Here is a 26,923-nt window from a genome sequence, read left to right on the forward strand (position 1 = left end):
ATTGGCAGGCAGATTCCCAACCACTATGCCACCAGGTAAGGCCCTAAGTGGTAGCAATTTTTATTGCTGCGTATTTAATGTTAGTCATTTCAGCTGCCAATAAACTTGTTTACTGAAGCCTCTATCACTAAGATACTTTTCCTCTGGGCTGTTTTCAAGGAGAAGATGGTGTTGATTGGCACCAAACATCCATGCCAATGGATGGATGAGCTCCACTGTACTTTGTCAGAAGACGGGGGAGTCCTGGCTGGAGTAGACAGCCAGATTGGGGTCACCAACGCCAATAGATGCACCCTGATTCTAGTAAGGAGGAGACACAATTCAGACATTGACAGGACACTCGGGCAGAGCTGCCGCTGGTCATTCAGACACCATATTTAAATGACCAGTTGTGTTCTGCACAGGGAACCAGAGAGGACCGGGTCTGTGTTTAGTGATTCCTATGCACGTGTGTGGTTCCTTCTGCCCATGGTGAGGCTCTAGTGAGTTAATAATGTGGCAGGTCTCCCGCGGCAGCTGAGTTATACCCAGTGCCTCCCCTGCTCTTAAAATCAAGGTAAACATGATGCGAAGAGAAGGATGGGAGGGGAGGCCTCTGGCAAAGCAGGAGGATGTTAAAGCCGTGAGCCTCACATGGAGAAAAGGTGGGGAGAAGGTTCCATCCCGACCACCCTGTGTACGAGTTGCTCTCTGGCCCCCTCTCTCTGCTTCATTTTTCTTCATAGTCCTTCTAATTCTCAACATGCTATTACATTTTTCTTTGTTGACTGTCCTCATGTTGGTTCTTGCTGCACTCCATGGCCCAGGAGAATGCCTGTCACACTCAGTAAACATTTGTTGACTGAATGAATAGTGCTGGGAGGTGGTGCAGGCCCCCAAAGACCTGTGGTCTCAGACATAGCAAGAGGAGGAGAGCGAGCCCTTTGGAAAGGCAGAGAGGGGTGGGGTGGGTGCAGGGAGGGGTGTGAAGACGCAGAGAGAGATGGTGGTCTGTGTGTGTGATTCCCCTTAGTAATGGGAGACAGAGAAAAATTTGAGAAAGTGGAGGAATGTGAGTGCAGCACAAAGGCAGTGAGATTATTTTGTCAGCAACATTTGGATCCCATTGGTGATGAGAGACATATGGGCCCGGCAAAGAGACAATTGTGGTAGTCAAGACAGGATGTGAATAAGACATAAAGAAGTGTTTCATCAGTGGGGATGGAAAAGAACCAGGGCTGCGGTAGCCAAGTCAAGGAGTAGGAAGGGTCGGCTGCAACGTTCCCATGGGCTGCGTCTCATCCACCCGCAGTGTGCTACACGCACGCACAGACGCAGACACACACGTGCACACCTGCACACACGCCCACACGCACGCCAGCACCCACTAGGCTGCCCGGGAGGACCGTTCATTCAGAGGCCTCCATCACACATTCTAGCACAACTGCAAACCCCGCTTTCTGCTTCAATCTTTTTTTTTTTTTTGCGGTACGCGGGCCTCTCACTGTTGTGGCCTCTCCCGTTGCGGAGCACAGGCTCTGGACGCGCAGGCTCAGCGGCCATGGCTCACGGGCCCAGACGCTCCGCGGCATGTGTGATCTTCCCGGTCCGGGGCACGAACCCGCGTCCCCTGCATCAGCAGGCAGACTCTCAACCACTGCGCCACCAGCGAAGCCCTGCTTCAATCTTTGGTCTTTGTCTTCTGTTTGCTTTTTCCCATTCCCGTGAAGGCAGCTTTGTGGGGAAAGAGAACGACAGGACCCAGAAACTCTGGAGGAGGCAGTATCTTCTTCATTCACAAGGTTTGCTTCTGCCTAGTTTGGGAGGGAAGAGGTATGGAAGAAATTCGCAAAGTCCGCAAGACAGAAAGGAAAGCCCCAGTGAAGGAAAGCCTGGAAGAAGAGAGAAATCCTCCTCTGAATCAAGCCAGGGAGGGCACCTGTTTGCTGACATTCTAACACGCGGTCACACATGTGAGGGCCACGTGAAAGGGGCTGTCATTGAGACTGGGGACCCAGGGGAGGCGAACGAGCTTGTTCGGAGTGGGTGGGGACATGCTTGGGGATCCAGCTGAAACAGGACTTTATTTTTAAAGAGCCTTAGATTGATGTCTCTGCTAGCCTAAATATAACCGAGCAGCCAACTTCTTCCCAGGTCGGCCAGGGCTCCAAGCAAGCTCCAAGGTCCTGTATTTAAAAAGAAAAAAAGGGGGAAGGGGGAGAGAGAGGAATCCACAGATGCAAAAGGTCACGCAGTTAGCCCTCTGAGCGTGCTGGGAGGAGGAAGATGGATGAGCTGCTGTGTATACTCTGCAATCCCCGGCCCCGCCCTCCAGCAGGAAAGATGGAGGGTTGTTGGGGGAAGGGGTAGGGAAGCAAGCACCCACCTTGTACCTGGGCTCTGCCTGGCCTGGTGGGCACCGTGGAGACCCAGGCTTGTGCTCAGGGAGCCCACAGTCCAGTGGGAGGGAGGGCGTCAGGGCTGAGCAGGCACACAGCATTGCAGCACGAGGATGGTTTCCACTCAAGAGGCAAGCGGAGGGCTGTGAGCATCCTTCCACGTGGCTGGAGGACCTGAGAAGCCCATCTTGGAGATGAAAGGATTTTAGGTAGGAGGATTTTGACAAAGATGGAGAGAGAGCAAGAAGAAGCAGAGACAAGAGTGGACAGTACACATTTGGGCGGTCCTGAGCATTTGGATTTGACAAGAGTACAAGAACGGGAGAGAGAGAGAGAGAGAGAGAGGGAGTGTAAGTGGCAGGGAGGGGCTTGGAACCTCCATGCCTCTCCCAGAGGCTTGTCCTTGAGTCTGTAGACAAAGGGGAGCCATTGAAGACTTGGGGGGAAGACAGCGACACTACCCAGATAGACTGAAGGAAGGTCAGTCTATGACAGTGAGGTGTAGGGTGGAGCAGAACAGGGGAGCGTCTGGGCTGGGGAGAGCCCAGGCACACATACATCAGTGAGGGCTCTGAGTTCGTTGAGGCACGCCAGCTGCTGCCGCAGACTCCTGAACCTCAGACACACCGTAGAAGTTTATTTCTTGTTCACATAAAGCTAACTCGGCACGGGGCTGAGGGGTGACGCTCTGCTGCTACAGTGACTCAAGGATCCTAGCTGAGGAAGGCTGTCCCCTTCAGCATGTGGCGCTGGCAGTCACCCTGCAATTGACATCTACCTGGCACAGGGTTTATTGCTATGAACCAGGAATTCCTCTGGCCAGACCGCAGCCACACGGCCCCAGCTGCATGCAGGGGCCCCGATGGGTAGTCGCCGGCTGGCCAAGCTTCTCGGAACATGATAGCCTGGAGGTCATCTCGGCCACAAGGACAAGGAAGGGGGACCCATATCTGAAGGAGCATGTCCGCAACAGAAAGGAAAACGGGGGAAGAGGGCGGAGTGTCCACATTGAGGAGTAAGGAGGAGGAGAAGCCAGGGAAGGAAGCAAAGGGAGGCAGCTTGAGGGGAAAGAGAGAGAATGGGTCAGTTCCGCAGAGACTTCAAGGAAGGGGGACTGAGGAAGAAGCCCTTGGATTTGACTCCTGCAAGGCCTGGGGGAGGGGTCGGCAGAGCCAGATTTCAAGGCTCAGGGAAGCAGCTGGCAATGATTCCCTAGGACCAGCCACAAGCACATCCCTGAACTAGGTGTGCGTGACCCCTGGTAGGACATTCCCATCACTACTGACTTGCTGTGGAGCCGCAGCAGGAATACGGGCTTTGGAGTCAGAAGATCTGGGTTTGCAGTCAGGCATAGTCACCTTCACTTGAGCAAACCACTTAACCTCTCTATGCCTCAGTTTCCTCACTATTGCCTACTTTCCAAGCCTATTGGAAGGGTTCGAAGTAACCTGCTGTGTAAAGCACTTCGCTTGGTGCCAGCGTTCGGCAATTCGTGCAGCAAACATTTCTTGTGCGCATACTGGGAGCCAGGCAACCTGATTAGGTGTTGGGTATTTAACGGACCCAGACAAAGTTCCTACCCTCGAGAGAGCCAATACTCTGGTAGGGCCGACGGCCACAGAAGCAGAGCCTTAAAATACAGCATGATAAATGCTACGTTGGAGGTATTTCTAGACGGAGAGACCCAGCCCTGCCTTGCTGGAGGAGGTGACCGGCTGACCCTTAGTGGAGAAGTGCTCTCCGAGGGTGATCGTGCCCTGGGCACCGCTCCATCCTAATTCATGCAACAAACACTTACCTGTTCATCTCAATTCACACAGTGAGTGCCTACTGAATGCTCAGACAGGAAGGTTGCCCCTAAGGTCTCGGGGACAGGGGAGGGTTCTGCAGGGCCGTGGGGTCTGCCTTTCTTCTGGTGCCAGGATGAGCCCTAGGACCCTTACTGTAGGGCCTGTTCCTGGTCACCCAGCTACAGGAACTACCTCTTTCCGCCTCTTCTCTGCCCCCTAGGGACCCCGGAATCCTTCCCTGTGACACCATCTAGGGACTGTCTGCAGTAGATCTTCTGTGAGTCCAGGACTCTTTCCTGCGGCCCCGAGTGGAAAGAGGGCCCAGGTTTCTGCTGCTGCTTTTTGAAGCCCACAAACCACCCTGAGGATTGTCCTCCTTCACGAATCTTTGCCTCAAGAGCAGGGCTGTGTTAGAAGGGGCATCACCTCTCCATCCATTTCCCATCTCACCTCGGAGTGTCATTTGTTCAGACCCTCCTGGGTACGTCATGTGTTACTCTCCTGTGCTTATTGTTCTATGTATTAACACTTAAGATCACAACTTTGGCCTCACTTGTTTTAAATTTTTTTATTGTGGTAAAATACACAGAGAAATTACCACCTGAGCCATTTTTAAGTGTACAGTTCAGTGGTATTAAATACATTCACGTTGCTGTGCACCCATCCTCACCTTCCATCTCCAGAACTCTTCATCTTGCAAAACTGAAACGGTGTACCCATTAAACAGTAACTCCCCACTGGCCCTCCCCCCAGCCCCTGGCAACCACCACTGTACTTTCTGTCTCTATGACTTTGGCTACTCTAAGTGTCTTATATAGGTGGTATCATATAGTATTTGTCTTTTAGTGAATGGCTTATTTCACTTAGCAAAATGTCCTCAGGTTTCATTCGTGTGTTAGCACATGCCAGGGTTTCTTTCCTTTTTAAGGCCAAATAATATTCCATTGCAGGTCCATACCACATTTTGCTTATCCATTCATCCGTCAATAGACACTTTGTTTTATTCCACATTTTAGCTATTATGAATAATGCTGCTCTAAACATGGGTGTACAAATAATCTCGTCGAGATCCTGCTTTCAATTCTTTGGGGGTATATACCCAGAAGTGGAATTGCTGGATCATATGTTAGTTCTTTTTTTAATTTTTTGAGGAACTGCCGTACTGTTTTCCACATTGGCCGGACTGTTTTACATTCCCACCAACAGTGCACCAGGCTTCCCATTTCTTCCCCACAGCCTCCCTAACACTTGCTATTTTCTGTTTTGTTTCGTTTTGGTTTTTGATAGTAGCCATCCTAATGGGTGTGAAGCGCCTGCCTGTTTTTTAAGTTTACCTTCTACTGTAAGTATTGTCATTAAAAACTTCAGACAGAGACCCCTCTCCCATTCTCCTACTGTTGGAAACTTAGGATTCCTTCTCTTTCGATATTTTTGCTATCATAAATAAAATTGTAACAAAAATTTGTGCAGCATTTTGGATTATTTCCATAAACAAGGATTGACAGATGAAATACAGGATGCCTGGGTACATTTGAATTTCAGATAAACAATGAATGATTTTTTAGTATAAGTTGCCCAAAATATTGCCAGGGACAAAGTTTTTCTTAAAACGTCTTTGTTGTACACCTGAAATTCACATTTAACTGGGCATTCTATATTTTTATTTGCTAAATCTGGCCACTTTGCCATAGGTAGTTTCCCAGGAGCAGAATTAATGTATCAAAGTTGATGAACATTTTCAAGGTTCTGGATCCATACGGCCAACGGTCTTTTCAGCAAAGTGATTCCAGTTCTTTCTCTCCAAACAGTGGGTAAGAATGCCTGTTTGCCCACAAAACTGGCACCTTTGAGTTATTTCATTTAAAAATAAGCAAAGCTTTGCTTCTTTGATAGGAGTAAAATGATCATTCACAAAGTTTTGATTATCAGTGAAGCTGGCCCTTCCTTTCCCAAGGCTGGTCTTTTGCACTTCCTTTTGTATAAACTATGTGTCCCTGCCTTTGCTCATTTATCTTTTTGTTTTTCTTGTCAAACTATATGAACTCTTAAAGGATAACAACCTTGTGTCTCTCACATTTCATTGTAAATACTTCTCCCAGCTTGTTGTTTGCCTTTTAATTATGCTTCCATAATTTTCAAAGTAAGACATTTAAACATTTTATGTGGTCAAACCTCGAGTTTTTTCATGATTCTTCCAGTTACTTTGCGTCTAGAGTCCCTTCTTGTTTAGAGATTAGGTATATCTATATCTATTCACTTATGTTTTCCTCTAGAAGTTTGTGTAGGTTATTTCACCTGTTTTTCGTTTGTTTACATTTAACTCCTTAAACCATTTGGAGTTTATTTGGAAATGATGTGCGGTGAGTTTCTAAATTAATTTTTCTCTCAAATCTCTAATTTGTTTCAGCTCTATTCACTGAATAAAATCCTTCCCTTCTCAATGATTTGTGGTACCTCTTAACCGTACACATAAAGAAAAATCCATTTTTCTTAAAAGTGACCTTATTCATGTCATTTAATCATTCATGTATTCAAAAAATATTTATTGAGCACCTTCTGCAGGTCAGGTACATATTTAAGATTTCTTCCAGCATTAAAATTCTAAAGATACAGGAACTTCTATCTATTTATTCTCAGATCATTGGAGGAAATGGACATAATTTGCTTCACTTGTTGGTTTTTATTTGTGTCTTAACAATAATCTGTTTTACTGAAGCTTAATGCTATTCATCCCCTTTCCAGGACTTCTACCTCCTATTGCTGTATCATGTCTTATTGCATTGGAAGAAACTTCAAATGATAGTTATATAATAAAACTGTATAGTTTTATATAGCTCTTATTTTATCTCCACTTTTAATGATAATATTTCTAATGTTGTGCCATTAAGAATAGCCTTGGGGAGGGACTTCCCTGGTGGTCCAGCGGTTAAGACTCCTCGCTCCCAATGCAGGGGGCCTGGGTTCAATCCCTGGTCAGGTAACTAGATCCTGCACGCCACAACGAAGATCCCACATGCCAGAACTAAGACCCAGCACAGCCAAATTAATTAATTAGTTAATTAATTAATAAAAATAAATAAAAAATATAGTTTTACATTTGAAGTACAAGTACTGCTGGTTTATGGAGTTGTATGAGGCAGAATTAGGGTGAATACAAACAATCTCCACCACTTTATATTATATGGTACTTTTGTAAGCAACAACTCTGAACTTGAGCTATGTGTTAAAGTCTTGATTGCACGTGCCTACTAATAAAAAAACTTGAGGATCCCCCAAATATATATTTTTATATATATTATATATGTGGTGTTTTATAATGTATATATTATAGAAAATAAGCATACACTATATGCATATATGTGCATATTTACTATAATATATACACTGTAAAACACAACAAATTAAAATTTTAAACGTAAACGTTCTAATCTTTTTCCCTTACCCCAATAAATCAGCCTGCACATACCCTAGTTCCGAGAGCAGCCATCTAAAAGATGAGTATTAGTGGGATATTTGGGGGCTTCATTCCACCGTGGTGAATACAGAGTTCTGTGGACCATCTGCACACTCAACCCTATCAATCACCAAGGATAACAAATAATGTATTTAGATTTGAATATGCACAGCTCAAAATGCCCCCTGAAGCTTGAAGAGCTTTTTAAGCCAGTGGGATTAAGCTCAATAATTGCGAAAGCACACACACACACACACACCCCACACACACACACCCCCCCACACACACCCCACACACACACCACACACACACACATCACACACACACCACACACACACACACACCACACACACACACACCACACACACCACACACACACACACCATACCCACACACACGCACACACACACCACACACACACCACACACACGCACACACACACCACACACACACCACACACACATACCACACGCACACACACCACCCACACACACACACCCCACACACACCCCACACACACACACCACACACACACCACACACACACACACCCCACACACACACCCCACACACACCACACACACCCCCCACACACACACCCCACACACACACACACACACACACACACACACACGGGAAAAGCAAGTTACTCAACTCTACCTGACCTTGTGCAAGTTATGTAGCCTCTTTGGGACTCAGTTTCCTCATTACTAAAATGACAGGGTTAGGCTAGATAACTGCCAAGCCCCTTCTCGCACTGACATTTTGGAACAGTGATGACCCTGGGCGGGTATCGGGTCAGGGGAGAAGTAGGTCTGCCTGTCAGGCAGCCGGACAGCTCTGTTATTAGGGAATCAAGCAGACTGCAGTTCTAGGGGGATGACCAGGGGCGCAGTGCGCACTAAAATCAGTCCTGGCAATCCCCAGGGGCAACACTGGCAGCAATCAAAGCAATGGGATATGAAGAATTTGGAAATCTTTAGGAGGGATCAGAGAAAGACATCATAAGGATTAAAGCCTTGGAAAATGGGTCCTCTGAGGAAAAGCTAAATACATGGAATTCCTTGGGTTAAAGAAGGGCATATTAAGATGGATCTAGCCTCGAGCTCCTGGCATTTGAGCGAACATTTTAAAGAGATTGCAGCAGTCTTAGACAAAGCACTTTTTGCTGTGAAGACGAGACCTACTCGAGCTAGATCATAGAAATCCACAGTCAGAAACCCCAGTGCCACCAGGACTCAGGGGAACAGAGAGCTGTGAGGAGCTCAGCCAGCCCTCCCTTAGTGACTTTATGTTCTGCACGTTCTCCAAACCTCTGCTCTCCACTTCTTACACTTGCCACTTCACTGCAGAAAGGTCAGCTCACAGCCGAGCATCACAGCCCCCACTTCATAGCCACATTTTCAACGTCAGTGTCCAATTGGCCCAATCTGTCTACTTCCAATCCTAGATTCCCCTGAAAGGGTTTATTTATCCTAGCTCATGTTTTTGAGTCAGGCCATCCCAATCGCTGGTCATCATTGGTGTGTCACCAATGAGTGGATGCCCACCCCTGGTCAAATCATGGGAGATGGGGAGATGGGTCATGTGCTTTGGAGCAGGCTGTTTAGGGCACATTTCCTCAGATCAGCGTGTGGGCAGACCAGCCATGGGCAACATCTTCAGCAAAGGGACCAACTGTCTTAATCTGACACTGATACGAGAATAAAATAAGTCTGACCCTGAGCTCGTATACAGGAGAAAGTTGTCATAGCACTTCTTAGGACCCTCTTTGAAATAATGTGAGACTCCTCCTGCCTCGAGGCAGCCTGACAGAGCTCTGCCTTGAGGCGGTGGCCTGGCCTGCAGGGCCTCTGAGAGTCCCCTCTGGCCTATTAGCCTGGGAGAATAGAAAGTCACTTCTCCTAGTGGAGCCTAATTTCTCTGTCTGAACTTTGCTGATGGGAGATCAGCTATTTGAGGACTTTACAAAGCACCAAATCTGATTAACCACAGAAAGAGTTTCACTGCTTAACCAGAAGATACCAGAAGCAACCCAAGGACTTTTAGGCCCTCCCAGGTTGGCCTGGCCTGTTTGCAGCCATTTTGAATATCCAGTTTCTACCTAGAATCAGCATACAACCCAGTTCCTTTGAGTCACTGTCCTTCCTTTTTTTTTTTTTTTTTTGTGGTATGCGGGCCTCTCACTGCTGTGGCCTCTCCCGTTGCGGAGCACAGACTCCGGACGCGCAGGCTCAGCGGCCATGGCTCACGGGCCCAGCCGCTCCGTGGCATGTGGGATCTTCCCGGACCGGGGCATGAACCCGTGTCCCCTGCATCGACAGGCGGACTCTTAACCACTGCACCACCAGGGAAGCCCATGTCCTTCCATTTTTTGATGCTACATGTAGCTCTTCTGCTCAGCATCCTGCCTGGAAATCCCCATCACCTTCCAGCACATAGAATATGAGACATTCATGAACAAGTGGGCAGGGTCATTGTTCGTGGTCTTTTTCCTGTGCTGGGTCTCATCACACTACCAGCCTCACATATAGGCTGGCAAAAAATCCATTGGCCTCAAATGCAAGGGCCATGAGAACATAGGGTTCAAATGAGAGTAAGGCTTCATCTACCCAGACACCTCACTATCTAAAATCAGACCAGAACCTGGGGACGAGCCAAGTGACGTCCAAGTGGCCAAAATGATCTGCATAGGCTTATACTGGTTTAGCACATAATTCAAAGCAACTGTCCTCAGAGAACTAGGTGAACTATTACCCTCTAAGAAAGATGGGATGAATCCTATAGGAATAGAAAAGGCTAAATTCCTCGCTCACATTCTGTTTACTTTCTGTTTACACAGAATTGTAATAAGTTTGCATATCTGTTTTCTCAACCCAGAACAAGCTAAAAAAAGTTAGGTCATGAAGTAAAGTGGCATGCTCCCTGATAAAACGTAGACCCAGGAACACCCAAAGCACAGCAATCGTAAGCTGTGCTCGGGATAGAGACAAATGGCCACACATATCTCAAAGGTTTGGGGCCCACTGGAATAACAGCACAGTGACTAAAGTTTATCAAAATTATTCTGAGCATAACAACAATGTTAAATTAAAATCAGCATATTCCATCTTAAAACCTGGGAGGCATGTGAGTGTCTTTTTGTTTTTTAGAAAGGTTTCCATCCAAAATGATTACAGTTTAAATGTAATGTTTCAAAGGGCAAACCTTTAGCTAGCTGGAAAGCTCCACTAACCAGAATAATACGTTGCTTTCTGGATAACTGAAGTTTTATTATAGCTCCATTTAAACTCTCTAGACTTTTTCCTAAAGGGCAGTGGGGCATTTAGTCAGCCGGGGAAATGCTGCTGCCTTGACTTATGTGCTATTGGGAATAAAGCAACAGGGGCTTAAGGAGGTTTTACTGTATTTGGTTTGCAGGCTTCGTTTGGCACCATCTCTTTAAAAGGCTGCCTGCCTTTGAACTAATCCTCTATTTATAATCCAGCTGGAGAAAGGCCTCGGCAATATATACAAATTCCTAGGATTTACAGAGTACTGCTCACGTAGCTCTGAGCCCCCATGCAGAGCCCCTGCCTCGGCCCTCACTCTCCAGAAAGCCTCCTGCCCCCTCGCCAACACATCTCGGTGCCGTGGCCCATGGGCATGCCCAGGAATGCACCCGCCTTCTTGATGGAGAGCACAGGGCTTGTCCAGGGACAAGGGCATGAGCTGGATTAGGCTCGGTAAACACCATCGCTCACTCTTGACGGCCTGCACTGTTCAGACGCCCTTTCCTAAGGGCCTGGGGCTGAGGCTTCGTGCACTGCTCTCCCCTATCAAGCCGTTCTTTTCTTATAACTCATTCACTCCCCAAAACGACACCAACTTCACATTTTCCTTTTCCCCCCTCACACAAATTATTGCAAGTCATGGCAGTCTAAATATAGCCCCCGGTCTCTTTTCCAGATGCTGACGTCTTGACATTTTCCTGATGTCTCTCCAGCTGCCTCTCTGCTCTTGCTTTCCTTTCTCCTTCTTTCTCGCCTTTTTTTCCTCCCTGATACTCCTACCCTCTGCCTCCCAGGCTCCTCTTGTCTTTCCTGCGTCCTCAATTCAAAGGAAAGTTCTAGAAGCAAGGCCTGGAACCTGGCCAGCCCTCTCCCCAGATCTCCAGCAGTGCTAGCAGCGGAGTGGGGATATAATCGAAGGAAGAGGCAGGAAACACAGAGTCCTCTAGGACCCTCAGCAATGAACTCCCAAGAGTCCTTGCCACCCCTTCAGTTACTTGCTCTGTCCAGGGGCCATTTCACCTCCATCCCTCCCCACACCCCTCTGGGCTTCTTCTTGGGTCCTGGGCTCCAAAGAGTGGCTGGTCACTTCCTCCACTTAGGAACCTCCTGTGTTACTGAAGAATAGCCACTAGGACTCACTTCAGCCATCGCTTCCTTGAGGTTAAACAATATAAATTCCTTTGCCTTTCATCACCAGGCCTAGGCATCCAGCGCTTTAATCATTTTCATAGATTCCGTCTGTACCGACTCCAAGTTAGCCGTATCCCGCCAGTAGGATATGAAGCTGGGCCTCGAGTCCTCTGCCCTAATACAGGTTGACCCCTGCTGTGCATGTGTATTGGAGGAATTCACCCGTACTTCTCAATCACAGGCCTCTGTCTGATTAAAAAAGAGGTGCTACAGTGGAGATGTGTGTTCATGCCGAGCTTGACATCTACACCAATGGTATAATACAGGTTCTTTTCCGCAGTGAAAGCAAATTTTAATACAAGTATGTATTTTATTCCATCCTTTTCAACATACTCGCTCACTATTGGTCAGCTTTCTTCAATTCTAACTATAGAATTCTAACAATTCTAAAGCGACCCACATGCTATAGAGATGGGGATTGTATAATACTATTAGTCAGTCTGTTCATTTACTTGTTAGATACCTCTTTAAGCCAAGCACTGCAGGTAAAAAGATAGAAATAAGAATTCACCTCAAGAGACACACATTCTAGTACAGAGTGGCTCAACCTCAGCACTATTACTATTTGGGGCTGGATAATTCTTTGTTGTGGGCCTGTCCTGTGCATTGTAGGATGTTTAGCAGCATCCCTGGCCTCTACCCTGTAGATCCAGTGACAGTCCTCCCCAAAGTTGTGACAATCAAATACGTCTCCAGACATGGCCAAATGTCCCCTGAAGGCAAAATCACCCCTGGGAGATAGACAAATATGAAATTGATGGTTACAGTTCAGAGAAGGCTTACAATAGAGGACTGTAGGTGGAGTAAGGGCATTTTAGCTGCGTTCTAAAGGATGGATACAAGTTTTCTGGGTAATGACAATATTACGGGGAGGAGATTCCAGGCGGAGGGAATGGCACGTGCGAAGGCATAGGGGCATCAGAAAACAGTTCAGCGTGCCTGGTGTGGCAGGTGCCTGGGGAAGAACAGGTAATGAGGATGAATTGGGGCTGGCCCCAGTTTATAAAGGGCCTTGTGTGGGTAAGATGCTTGCACGTGATCCTAGCGATGAGGGAAAACAAGATTTTTAAGCTGGGGAGCGTTCATGAATGGATGCATTTTTGGCACGATGGGATGGTGAGGGGGAGAAGCTATGGTGGTAGTTCAGGAAGAGATGATGTGAGCTTGAATTAAGGCAGCGGTGCTTTGGAAGTGAAGGAAGAGGCAGGATTTGGGAGCTCTTTCTGAGACAGAACACGCAGGTCTCAGACACAGCAGATGGGGGACAGAGAGAGAGAATAGAGTTGGACGTGACCCTGGTGCTTCAGAGTGGATGGAATCCTTCTGTGTGAGTCTTAGAATCGAGGCCTTTTTTCTAACCTGGAAACACTCTGGAGTTTGCACAGTGCCCGCCTCCCAGGGGAAGAAGCAGCCTTGGAAATACGTTTACATTGGGGAGTGTTTACATTAAGCCTTCTTCCTCGCCTGCCTTTAGACCAGGCTCGTGGGAGGTATCTGGTGGAAAGAACCCAACCTTCAGGAATGGGGTTTAAGGGACCGAGCTTCTTGTTTTGTCACCAGCGGCACCTGGCAGTCAGATGACTCTGAGCCTCAGTTTGTCCATTTGCGATGGAAGGAGAACCCGCCGCCCCTCCCCCTGCCGCACCAGGACGTGGTGAGTGTGAACAGGGCAGCTTCTGTGGGTGGTTCGGACCCCCGTAGGTACTTGGCACTTAATGCTGCAGTTGGCCAGGATCGTGAGTGGCTGTAATCAGGCCTGATGGAAAGGCCCCTGACTCCACCGCGGCCTTGAGCAGTTGCCAGCCCCGTGACCAGCCTGCTTTGACACTTGCCTGCAAATTCTTTTTTTCAGGGTGTCTGCTTCCTGCAAACAGTCTTCCCCAAACCTTCTCGGGCTCCAAGAAGCCCCCCTTTGGCTGTGCCTCCCACTGTCCTTCATGGTCCCCCAGCACAGTGAGAAGCTGAGACAATCCCACTCCATTTGGTTTCATGCAAACCCTCCCGTCCGACTCCCCTCACTGCCTTCCCAGTTAAATTAGAGGGAAAGGAAAGAGTAGCCTGGGATAGAAGGAGCTGAGAGGCTAGCCCAGTTGGCCAGTCATGATGGGCTCAGGCCCGCTATGCAGCACCTCTCCTGGCAGCTACTCTGCAAGGTGGGTGGATGGTGCCGGGAGGGAAATGGTGGGTGTGAGTATGTGTGTGCGTATGAGTGTGTGTGTGTGTGCGCGCTCACTGCCCCTCGCTCCCAGGAGCCCTAGCACTGATGGTGATCTCCCTCAATGCACGAACAAGGGGCTGCATTGTTAGCCTGCCTGTCTCTTGGTTTCTGATTCACCCCGGGCCACTGCAGCCTGAGCAGGTTCGCAGCTGCTCAGGGATATACTTTCCATCACATTTAGGACTTGGAACAGCCCCAGGTTTCAGGAACACATGGTGAGGGGGGAAGGGAGGGGGCTCGAATGGACTCGGAAGGGGGGAAGTGAGCTGCTTCTTTCTTTCTTCAAGACGAAGCTCCATTTTCATCATCTGATAGCAGGAACAGCATCTGAGGACGGCGGATGAATTGCAAACCTGTGCAGGTCGGGGGAGAGGGCAGGCGAGTGGGGGGAGGGGGGCAGATGGATTTCATCCTGGCTGAGGTCTTCTCGTGCAGCCCCGGCCCCTCTGACACGCAGTTCCTGCTCCAGTTACAGGCCCCGCCCAGCCCTGGCCTGCCTGCTGGGAGCCTGTGAGCCTCTCGCCGCACCGGAAGTCAGCCCCCGGGACCGAGCCTCTGACTTCCAACCAACCCCCAAGGCCAAGGGACAGGAGAGGAGCCGGAGGCTGGCCCTCAGATCCAGGGTCCTGGGGGAGCACCAGTGTCAGTGGGCCTGGTTGTACAAATGAGTGGTGTCTCCTCTCTCCGTCCTGGTGTCTTGTTAAGGAGGGAATAGAGACGATGCTGAATAGTGGTGGTACTTTCCCAGCTCCAGCATCAGCCCTTTTTCTCCCAGGCAGTTAACTGTCTCACAGCAGACAGGATCCAGGTGACACTGCTGTCCCTGCATTCAGCCACATTCAACCCCAACCATTCATCCGTCCGTCTAATGTCTGTTCAGGTTCTTCTTAGTGCCAAGCACGGTCCAGGCACTGGCTCTTAGCAAGGAACAGAGAAAGGTCCTTGCCTTCGGGGAGCCCCGGTTAACGGAGAACCCAAAGGAAGAGGTCCATGCGTCTAGCACAGAGCGAAGGGGCTCGGTCAGGGCGAGTCCAGATCTGAGACCCTCAGTTCCTGTGAGAGACCTGGCGACCTGCTCACGAGGCTTCAGGCAGCCTCCTTCTCTGCCACCATCTAGCTGGGTGACCCGGGGCCAGTTTCTCCGTGCCCATCAGTCATCTCAATCTACCAGAGGAGATGGTCCTCGGGGGTCCCACCCGCCTCCCAGGATGGTGGCGAGACTCAGGTAAGACTGTGCACACGACTCTTTGGCAAAACGCACAGCTTTGTCTAATTCTCATATTCTGCGGCTCCCCCTTTTCCCAGTTGGGTAACTGAGGGTGACTGTCCATCCCACACGAGCCAGTGTGAGAACAGGGAGGCCCACGTGTGACGCTGGAGCTTGCCGCCCCCCCCGGGACCCCCCGCCCCCCGCCCCCCGCCGGCCCCGACCTCTCTGGGCAGAGCTGCACAGGGCTGGCCTCTGTGCGTGGCTCGGAGCAGATCCCGGGCTCCCAGACAGAGCCCCTTTCTCCACGCTCTTGCACAAAGCTCACTCACAGAGCCTATTCAGAGGGCTGAGGGATTGAAAGGGCGACCTTTGGGCCTGCCTCAGTGGGCGAGGGAGCTAGGCCGCCCAGCCCTGCTACCCTGAGGGATCGGCCGGGCCCTGATTCTGCACAGACACAGCAAGGAAGGTGCAGAGGGGCCCGAGGACAGGGCTGAGTGCCTGGCCCCTGACCCCTCTGCTCTGCAGGGCTCCCATTCGTTCCCAGAGCCAGTGAATAATTACCACCCACCCGTCGGGGACTGATGAGGTGGGCAGGGAGAGAGTATAGGGCATAGGTGTTTGGAGACTAGCTGAGTTTGTAGCTGAATAAAATGGTTTGGACGGCATGGCTAAAAAGGATAGCGAGTCAGCACAGCTCAGTCACAGCTCTGCCTAATAGAAATTACTGTGAAGATGGAAGCTCCCATATGTACCCGCTCCGCCTGACAGCTGCTAGCCGTACATGGTTATTGAGCACTGAAATGTAGCTGGTGGGACCGAGGAACTGAGCTTTTTGTTTAATTGAATTAATCGAGTGGCCGGGCTAGGGACGTCCCCACTGGTCAGTGCTGGTCTAGTGGAGAGGGGTCACTGAGGCTCTGAAGCCACACAGACCAGGTTCACATCCTGACTGTAACTCACTGCTGTGTGACTGAGGCGTGTTGCTGGGCTTCTCTGACTCAGTTTCCCCATTATTAAATATATGGTTGAATAATGATACTAAGTGAGCCTGGTGGGGACCAGGTTTCTGAGTAGTCTGGCTCCGACCCCAGGGGGCCAGCTCATAGGAGCAGAGATGAGCTGGCACCTGCCTCGGCCAGGACACATCCTCCCCCAGCACGGGTCAGCCTGGGCGCTTCAGCATCTGAGTTTGGGAGGAGGAAACAGATCCAGCCTTCTCCCTCCTAGGTCTGTACTTCACGGAGTGAGGCCTGTGTTGGCGAGCCTGCTGTTCCCCGGGCTGGACCGTGATCAGGTTAAGAGGAAGTTTCCCTCCCTGGTCCCCTGCTGCCAGCTGCTTTCCTCCTAAGCCATTCACCTGTGCCAACTTTTCTTTTTCCTACACTCGCGTCAAAACTTACCAGTCCCACAGGCATCCTGGTAAGACTCTGCTCATTATTTTCCCAAGTGGCAATTGCCTTACCCTGGTCCCAGACACTGATGTCTTCCTAAGATCTGACCCTGGACTTTCCAAGGAGCCCATGGCCACTGCAGGACTCCAGGAGGAGGAGTGTCAAGCAATGTGGAAAAGGAGGGAGGTTCTGGGCCAGGTGGGCAGGTGAGATGGGGTGGGAAGGGCTCCCCAAGCCACTCTCTGAGGGCAGCCTCATTCTCTGCCTTTTCCCATGGGAGCCTCTGAGCCAGCATCCTGGAGACCTCGGGACACTCAGCCCCAGCCAGCCCTGACAGACCTGTCCCCATGGTGCATGGCACAGGGGTTCATTTAGATGACAAGGACCCCTGACCTCCTTCCGCTAGTGACGATGACCGGGCAGGAGAGCTGGCAAATGCCAGGGAGCCAAAAGACACAAAGAGAAATGGCCCTTATGGTGCTAAGAATGGTGAAGTTTGGTTTCCCCATCACCCCTTCATCTCAGGTGTGTCAAGAGAATCTGCTCACCCCTACTTCACAATCCCAATCCCAATCCCTCTACAAAGAGGAGAGGGAAAGAACTCAACTCCATCTACAGAGGGGAAGACAGAGGTCCTGAAAGTCACCTAGAGACTCAGCATTGGCTTTCTCCTTCCCTCCCACCCACCTCCCATAGGGTCACCATCTCTACCACCACCACCACCCTCATCACCATTTACTAGGTATTTATGAAGTGCCCAGTTTTGTGTGGAGCATGCTTTGTTATATTGTTCCATCCTGTGTGAAGTAGGTATCATTATCCCCATTTCACAGATGGAGAAACTGAGGATCAGAGAAATTACTAACTTATCCAGAATCACACATCTCCTTTGAGGAGGGAGAGAAGATGTGAAGCCCAGGCTGGCACTCTCCGCAACACTGCACGAGCCGTCAAGAGAGAGAAGCATGAGGGAGGAAAGCTGGTGGGGTGGTCTCTCCTCCATAATGTGCTACGGAGCCCAGAACAAAGTCTGCTGCCGGTGGATGTGGCCGTGCTGCCTGGGGCGAGTGCGCGTGCAGAGAGCGGAGAGCCGGCAGGAGAAACGCTGCAGAACCAGCTGCAGAAGCAGAAGCCTGCGGAGCTTCTTTCCAGGGCCTTTTCCTCCAGGCCAGCCTGTTCCACTGGAAAAACAACCTCCCCTGCCTGGAGACTTGGGGCCGGTTGGGCCACCTTCTGGTCTGTCTTCATTCAGATCCCATTTCTCCCCTCCCCGGGAGGTGGGGGAGGGAGTCACACTGGGGAGGGCGAGGGTGAGGCTGAAGTCTTCATCTGTCCCCCTTTAAGCCAAGCAAAGAAAAATAGCCCTTTGCCAAGATCTTTCATCTCAGTCATTTACTCTCGCAGATGTTTTCTGCAATATAAACAAGAAGCAAAGAATGTTGGGGAGGAGAGGAGGGCGGGAGGAGAAGGAAGAGTGAATCGACAGCTTTGAAATCTGGGCCTGTGGAGGGCAGGAAGCAGGCCCTCGGCAGGGTCCCTACTGCCCTCAGAGAGTGGGCAACCTCGGGTCACTGCACCGGGCCAAGCGGAGGGTCACTTCCCAGGGTTTCTTTGAAAGGAGGCTCTAGAGAAGTGGTCCCTGGAGTGGGTGGTCTCCTCACACAGCCTCCCTGCTGCCTGGTACCTGACACATGCAAAGCAGCTTCTGGGGCCTCTGGGCTCAACCTGGAGCCAGGCCCTGCTGGGACACACACCTGCCCACCTAGTGCTGCCGGCGCACTGGGCGAGGCCTGGGGGCAGGGATGCTCAGCCTGCTTCCAGCGGTTCTGTCAGCAAGAGCGACAGGAGGCAGGGGGACCTGCCAAGAGAAATGGGATTTGGTTGCGCCAAGAGGAGAAAGAATCTTGGGCTGGATTGGGTTGGAGGAGCACATCGTACAGAGGATAAGGAAATAAATCCAGGAAGTCAGATGTCTCTAAACTCAAAATGCCATAGGATTCCTATTGATGTCAGTAGCTCTTAAACGAAACTCAGATGCCTAAGGGGGCTGGCAGGAACCCAGAGGCGTGAAGCTAGGTGGACTGCCATGGCCCGGAGAAGGTCCGTCTAAAAGAGGGCCAGCCACAGCTCAGTGACAGTCGAACATTTAAGAGAGCCCAGAAATTCAGAGTAAAATCTCCGGGGTTGTTTTTTTTTCTAATATTTGCAGTAGTTTAAAACAAAACAACAACAAACCTCGCTGTCGGCCACATGAGACATGCCTATGGGCAGTTTTAGTTTGTGAATCACGAGTCTGAGTCTTTTGCAGCATGTTGGTTGAATGAGTGAATGAATGAACACTTTTCTGTTTACTCCTCCTTCTCTTGAATAAAAGAGATTTGTGAGAGGAAGGTTGAAAAGAAATCAAGCAGCAAGCTTTTATTGGGTGCCTACTGTCTCCCCAAGATGGAGCTAAACATTGTGATGGATTCAGAAAATCAAATGACCTGGTCCCAGCCCTCGAGGGTTTGCTCTGGGGTTGGGGAGACACAGTGACGCAGGAAAGGAGACCAACCCTGACAGTACTTGCCTGTGTGGTACAGAATGTTCAGGGGATGGGGAGAAACCAGACACCGCCTCCCAGACCTCAGCAAATGGGTGGCATACCCGCTCATTCAGGCTGATGGTGAATTCTAAAACTGGAAGGCTTCTCGCCCCACCCAGTACATTGAGAACCCTACAGAATCAGGACCCAGAAGCACAGAAACAGGAGGCCCTGCCCGCTAAGAAAAAGTGGCTGCCCTACTAGCGCCACCCACCTCCCCACCCCTACTGCCACCAAATTATGGGTAGGGTCTTCAAGGAAAAGTTATGGGCTGGGGGTGGAGAGGGGATGAGCCAAGCACGGGCCATAGAGGAGAGGCTGCCACTTAGGAAGGAGTGATAGGCAGGCCTCGTTCTCAGCAACCTTTGGGAAGGAAAGAGGACAGATTTCACATAAGGGCCCACGAGGTTTCTGGGCACCCATGGTTTCCTGCCTATGTCCGCAGCTTTGAGCTCCTTGCAAGGAAGAGAAGGAAAAGGGAACCAACTTTGGGTTGACCCCAGGCTCCACCCATATTAGCCCCTGTATGTCTCACAACACGCTGCTGGGCAGAAGACAGACAGGGCAGCCGGCTCCCTGAGGACGGGAACAGCGTCTGACCTCTGCTCACCTGCACGGGGCCCACACCCAAGGGCTGAGTGAATTATCTGAAGTCTCCAAGCCAGACATGGCCAAGAGGAGACTCCAACCCAGGTTGGCCTGACCCCAAAGCCCAGGCTCTTTCCATTCCACTGGGGAAACCTGAATTCCCCAAGGTTCTCAAACAGTTACCGGGTGTGCTCCGTCATCAGTGATCACGGCTGATGGATTGTTGGTGGGAAGGAAGTACAGTTTGCAAACATTACTCATGCAGCCGGGCATTTGGATTCACCAGAGATCCTTTGAAACAATACAGGCCTCCTTTTCACTCAGTGCCCCAGTGTCCTCTGCACCAACCCTTGGTTGGCACATCTCTAGGGAGAGAGCCCCACGAGCTCACGCCCCACTCTGACCGCCAGCAGGCTGAGCTCCGATTCGCCTCTCTTTAGGCTTCAGCCGCTGGGCACGGTGCTTGCTTTCAGCACAACACAGACAAGGCACCTTGAAGACCTCTCTCTTGTTGGCTCTTTTATCTGCCGCTCCTTTTCTTTCACACGTTCCTCATGTGATACTCTCTCAGACACCCTCCCCCATCCCCAGGCCTCTCCCCAAATGCAGTACCATTTCTTTGTGCTTCTCCTTTAAAAGTGATTCTCCCTCTGGCCTTCCAGGTGGGACGGACCAGTAAAGGGTCCAGTAAGAGAAATTCCTCCCTGTCCTCAATGCTCTTCTTCAGTTAATGTCACCTTAAATCACACCAGTTTTCTTGGTAAGCATGTAGGTTGATTCATCTCAAGTTGACCATCAACGTAAACCCACAAGTCTTTCACATCCTCCCATCGGAGATTTTGTAGTTCCATTTGCTTTGCCCCAAGGTTCCAGATGTACCTTTCACCCTATTATTTTTCATCATATTATATTTAGCCAGAATTCCTCCAATCTCCCTGTCAGGATTTGGGGAGATTTTAATTCTTTAATCCAAAGTATGAACTACTTTAATCCAAAGTTAGAACTACTTCTAACTACAAGTAGGTAAGCCTGATCTCTGATGGTTCTTCCTAGTCTCTGATGGAACTGTTGAAATGTAAGGGCTATGGGAGAGCTTTGGGACACTGGTGGGACCGTCTGTCCAGGCTGACATTCATCTATCTGTGTTTTAGGGCCAGTCACTCAGCACATCCCCAGCCGCTCTATTTATGCTGTCTTCCAGGCCTCTTTGTGTGCCATAGGTACCTGCTCTGCTGCCTACTGCAATGCCATAAACTCCCAGCTTAGGAATCCCATGGCCTCCCTAAAAGGGCAACTGGTAGACCAACTCTTTTCTTGGTGACTCCATGCTGATTCCCAATGGCCAGCATTTTCTTTCTGAAGTCTTTAGAAGACATTCCTTTACCTGTAGATGAAAGAGATTACCCCTGAATCCCAGAGAAGAAGCTGCCCTCAGACAGCCAGGCTTGTTAGCTCATTGTGCTGGGCATGTCCATCTCTCCTCCAGATCCCCTCTCCGTCCTTCTCCCCCAGCTCTGTGCCCCAGGAGGCTGACTTTGAGGATGGCATCATTGGGTGCCCTTGCCCTCTGGCTTCAGTTGGGTTCAGCAAATGAGAGGCACCAAGAGACAGGAGGGTGGGGCAATGTCAGGGGTATGTATTCCCTTGGTTTCTCTCTACCAGCCCCTACTTGGCTGTGTCCCTCTACTGTCCCTCTACCCAAGACCATAGCTCCATTCAGCTCTCTCCTAAGGCACTTTCTCTCATGCCTCTCTCCCTCTGTCCACACAGGCCCTCACTCCTGCCAGCCCTGGAAGGCTTCACCATGTCTTGTTAGTTTCCTTTAACCTTACTCAACCTGTAAGTCCTCCCATTTCTAAATTCTCCTTAATTAACCCTTTGGAGTGTGCCATCTCTCTCCTGCCAGGATGCGGATGGAAGCACTCCTATTCTGAATCATGTTGCCTAAAGACTTAGGACAACAGGTATGTGGGGGGTTGTGTAGGTGTCGGTGAGAACAGCATAGTGGTTAAGTGCACAGAATTTGTTGTCTAACCAAATGGGGTTGAATTCTATCTCCACCATTTTCTCGTTTTGTGGCTATTTAACTTCGTGAGCCTCTGCTTGCTCTTCTGTAAAATGGGAGCAGTAATCCCTCCTCACAATTTCATTGCAAGGACTTGATGAGATTATATTTGTAAAACACTGAGTTTAGCATCAAATTATAGTGCATCGCTCTATTAATGAGAGCTATCCTAGATTATATTAAGAGAAAATCCATCAACACCCATAGAGAGTGTTGCTTTGGCACTAGGATGAGCTAGCCCATTTGCCACGAGGTTTTACTAGCTATGGCTACAGGGGAATTTGGACCTCAGGTAATCTGCCCACACACTACAGGAGAAAGAAAACATAAACATTTTTGTTGTTGTTATTTTAGTAGCTGGAGAAGCTGTCAGTTCTATTACTTATTTTCAAGAGAAGTTTTAGCAAAGAATACTCTAGGAGGCTGTTTTTTACATTCTATCTGAACCCCTTTCCTATCCCTTATTTGGCATGATCTTAAAGTCCCCCAACCACAAAGCACGATTCCTACGTGTTTAAGCCCCAGAAACGTGGTGTCCTTTCGCCTGCCCTTGCAGAGCTTCCTCCCACCCCAACCTCCCCCCAATGATGTTCTTACCAAAATAAGGCTCAGAAGAGAATCTCTTAACTCTGTCCAAAAGCTAAGCCCAAGAGAGGTCAAAGGTTCTCTGGTCAGTCACATTTCACCCAACTATTTTTAGCTGGCGTAGGGTGAAACAAGTTTCCCCAAAGATCTGGGCCCTGTGAAAGTTGGAAATTCTGCCAAGATGGAGGAATACAGCTCTCCCTATTGGAAGAGAGAGAACAATTCCTTCCTTCATCGCCCCAGGGTATCCATTTGCTACCAACGAATCTTCCACCTGCTCTGTGTTGCTTGCGTTTGATCACATTGGGTTGGTCTGCTTATTTGCTGTTCCAACCCCAGCCTTTACTACTGAGCCTTTCCCATGGAGCTGTCAATGTGTCAACTCATCCTGTGGACCATCTCGTGCCATGTTATCCTCCAGCTCCTGTGTTGAAAGCTTGCCGGGTTTCTGGAGTCTCAACCTGGACACACTTCTTTTTCCAGCCAGTGCACCTCACTCCTTGTTTCTCTCTTCTGAGAGCCCCAAGCTCGGCCGTGCCCCTCTGTCTTTTCAGCCCCTTACTCCCACATGGCTACATCAAGGGCAAGCATCTTCCTGCCCAGAGATAGCTGCCCTTCCACATAGTCCTACGTGACCTTCCACCCTCTGACCTCTGTTGCTGGAACCCCTTGAGTTAGAACACCAGAGATGTTTCCATGACTTTTAAGGCTTATATTGGCAAGGCATAAGGAGAAGGGAGTGAGGGACCAAGCTCCGAGTTTCTGCCTGACCCCAGATTGCTGCTGAGGGCAATGCCATGGGAAGGTGACCTCCCCACAGGCCCGGGTGCTATCCCAGTGCGATGACACCATTGGAGACTCAGTGTCAGCTCTTCTGTTCCTCCACTCTTCAGGCAGGATACTGGGCAGATGGAAATTGAGTTTCAAGTTAAAGCATGTGGATAGAACTCCATTCAGTGATCTATGGTCTAGGCCGGGGTTTTCAAAACTGTATAAAAAAGTATTCCTGGTCAAGTTCCTTATTAGTCATATGTGTGAAATGGAAACATCACTTTGTCAGAAATATACTCCCCCCATCTCCTCCCCAGCTATGTCTATAATCAGGTTCTGGAAATAGAGCTGGGTGTTGGGAAAGGGACTTAAGGGAAGGACACTTTACTAATAGAACTTGCATCACCCTGGCAGTGGCAGCTGCACCAAGCACTAATGGAAAGAGATCCCGGGGCAGTCAAAAGAAGGATAAAGCAACTTCATGCTGGCCTTGCCCCCAGAGGTGCTTTTCCATAAATAAATAGATGATGAATGTTTAAGCTTTCTCATTTGTCATTTTTAACTATTCAGCATTCATCTACTCTTCTGGTACCCAAGCCCCCTTTTCTTCTTGGGGAACCCCACCCTGTCCTCTGTTCTCGGTCCATGAGATTCCAGGGCAGCTCCAGATGAAGCACATGACCCAGGCCTAAGCCAATCAGTGGAGCCTGTTCTCCTGGGCATAGTGATTAGTTTAGAAACTGCCATCTGATCAAACAGATTCAATAAGATACCTTGAGGTTTTCCCTAGGATTTCTGGGAAAGAGGCTCACTCTTTTCCCTTGAACCTCAAATCTGAGAGGTGTAGGGCCTGGAACTGTGGTTATTTTTCTGTCATGTGAAAACTGAGTCTGAAGCCAACACAGCAGAGAGCAGAGCTGAGAGATGGAAAGTAATCAAGTCCTGACAACATATTCTTTTAGCCCTGAATCCAGTTGTGTCTGATGCTAGCCCTCAGGATCTTTTGGTTGCAGGGACCATTACATTTCCTTTTCCTAAAGCAGTTTGAGGCAGATGTTCTGGCCCTAGTTGACAGTTGTTGTTTAAAAGAACATATATGATTTAAATGGAACTAAAAGAAAGGAGGCGGAGCCAGCACTAGGCCTGTAATTTGCAAGCACAATCTGTGGCTCAGGTGCAGAGGCGGAGGCTTATCACACGCTTTAATGTGAGGAGAACACACAAGGATGTACTCAGACAGGAAGAGGAAGAGCCCCAGACAGGAAGTTGCCCCAGCAAACACCGCCTCTTTAGAATTGAAATTACTAAAACACCATACCATTTCTATTGAGTTTAGTCTGTGTTGCACCCCACTTGGTGTATTTAACGCAATAGTAAATACTGCTACTTTAGTAAAACTCCCCCATTTATATGGTTACAACTTGTAATTCCCTATAATTTACTCCTTTTCCTTATGAATTAATAAAAATGTCTATTAATCCATGAAAAGACTTCTAATTTAATCTGACTTCTCCCTCATTGTACTTATCGGAGTTCTTTAGAGAAACAGAACCAATGGGAGGTAGAGATAGAGATAGAAGACAAGAGAGAGATTGAGAGAGAGAGTTTTTTCTTAATTGGCAGCAGGCAGCCTGGATTCAGGTAAGAGTTGATGTTACAGCCTTGAGTCCAAAGGTTGGACACTCAGGCAGAATTTCTATGTTGCAATTTGGAGGCAGAATTCCTTCTTCTTCAGGGAACCTCAGCCTTTGCTCTTAAGGCCTTCAACTGCCTGGATGAGGCCCACCCACATTATGGAAGGTCATCTGCTTTACTTAAAATCAGTTGATTGCAAATGTTAATCACATCCAAAAAATACCTTCACAGAAATACCTAGACTAGTGTTTGACCGGATAGCTGGGCACCACAGCCTAGCCAAGTTGACACATCAAATTAACCATCGCACCCAGCTTGAGCCAATATTTCCGGCTCATCCACATATTAGTGAGGGTTCAACTCTGGATTCTCAAGCCAATACCAAGGTGGACTCTGCAAATAACTTCCTCTCGTCAAAGTTCTATTAGTTCCCAGCATAGAAAATCCATAATGATCACTCAGTTCAGTCTGGACTGAATGCTTTAGTACTTCTCTTGCTGTTAAAGTATGTAAATCCGCTCTTTTTTTTTTTTTTTTTTTTTTGCAGTATGCGGGCCTCTCACTGCTGTGGCCTCTCCCGATGTGGAGCACAGGCTCTGGACGCGCAGGCTCAGCGGCCATGGCTCACGGGCCCAGCCGCTCCGCGGCATGTGGGATCTTCCCGGACCGGGGCACGAACCCGTGTCCCCTGCATCGGCAGGCGGACTCTCAACCACTGCGCCACCAGGAAGCCCAGCTCTTATTTATTAAATCTCCCTTGGTTTACTTTTCACTGTTTGCAGAATTCCCTTCCTAACGCTATCCCAGAAAAGCACTTGAGCCTTGCCCCATGGCCCCCAAGTGGCTGAGGACGTGACCACTGTGTCCTAGTTGAAGGCAACCCAGCCTTGGGGTGTTGGCATGAGGCACCTCCAGCAGGAGAAAGCATTTGCCCCATGAGTTCTGCCTGTAGGAGAGCCTCAAGTGAAGCAGTCATGAAGAAGACATTTCACCCGGCCTGGGTCTGCTAGGGAAACTGACCCGTGGTCCCCATAAGCACAAGTTACTACAAATCCCTGTGCTTTCAACCAAAGGGCCTCGCCCTGCCTTCTGAAGGTCTAGGATATATCTACTTACACTATAAGCCAAGTACTTATTTTTATTCTCTCCAGTTACCTGCTCTAGGTTCCATCTTGGCATCCAGCCCTGCATTATGCTCCAGGATGTCTCCTTGAAGGAGCTACATCCCTGCGCCCGGGGGGAATGGTGGTGGGCAATCAGCAGGCCCTGTCGGTCCACAGTATGGCTCTGCCTACAGCCTCGTAAGAGGTTTTTCTGAGGATGTTCTTTAGGCTTTGGTGCTACAGCTGATGATACCAGGTCAAAGCCTCCAATGATGCCTGCTCATCCCAAATCTTACATTTCCCAGACTCCCTTGCAGTTAGGTCGAAGCCATGTGACTGATTCTGACCAAAAAGACGTGGACAGGAGTGATATCAGCCACTTTAAAGGCCCTTAAAAGCATGCCAGTAACCCTCCTGTTCTGTCTTCCCTGACTACAGCAACCTGGATGTCACAAGTTTCAGATGGCGTAACAACTGAGATGTGAGGGTGTGTTTGTTACTGCAACACAGCCTTGCCCATGTTGACTAATGCAGAGCATAAGAAGGAGTGTTCCTCTGACCCATGGCCCTCCTCAGCTCAGGGAGCCATCTCACAGATGGGGGCTGTTCCCCAGCATCTCTCCCAACCTCTGATGGAACAACCTTGGACGTCTGCTGCGCTGATGGTAGCAGGTCAGGAGCAGCATCCT

The 26,923-nt window shown here is 49.4% G+C and overlaps 1 pseudogene; it reads right to left on the reverse strand.

Moving 5' to 3' along the window:
- Positions 1 to 961: 961 nt before the first annotated feature.
- LOC149750314 (uncharacterized) lies at positions 962 to 8,138 on the reverse strand (annotated as a pseudogene).
- Between the last annotated feature and the right edge of the window lie 18,785 nt (positions 8,139 to 26,923).

This window comes from Delphinapterus leucas, chromosome 2, assembly GCF_059928025.1.
Source record: "Delphinapterus leucas isolate spDelLeu-1000000601 "Yukka" chromosome 2, BTC_Dleu_Yukka2, whole genome shotgun sequence".
Classification (NCBI taxonomy): Eukaryota; Metazoa; Chordata; class Mammalia; order Artiodactyla; family Monodontidae; genus Delphinapterus; species Delphinapterus leucas.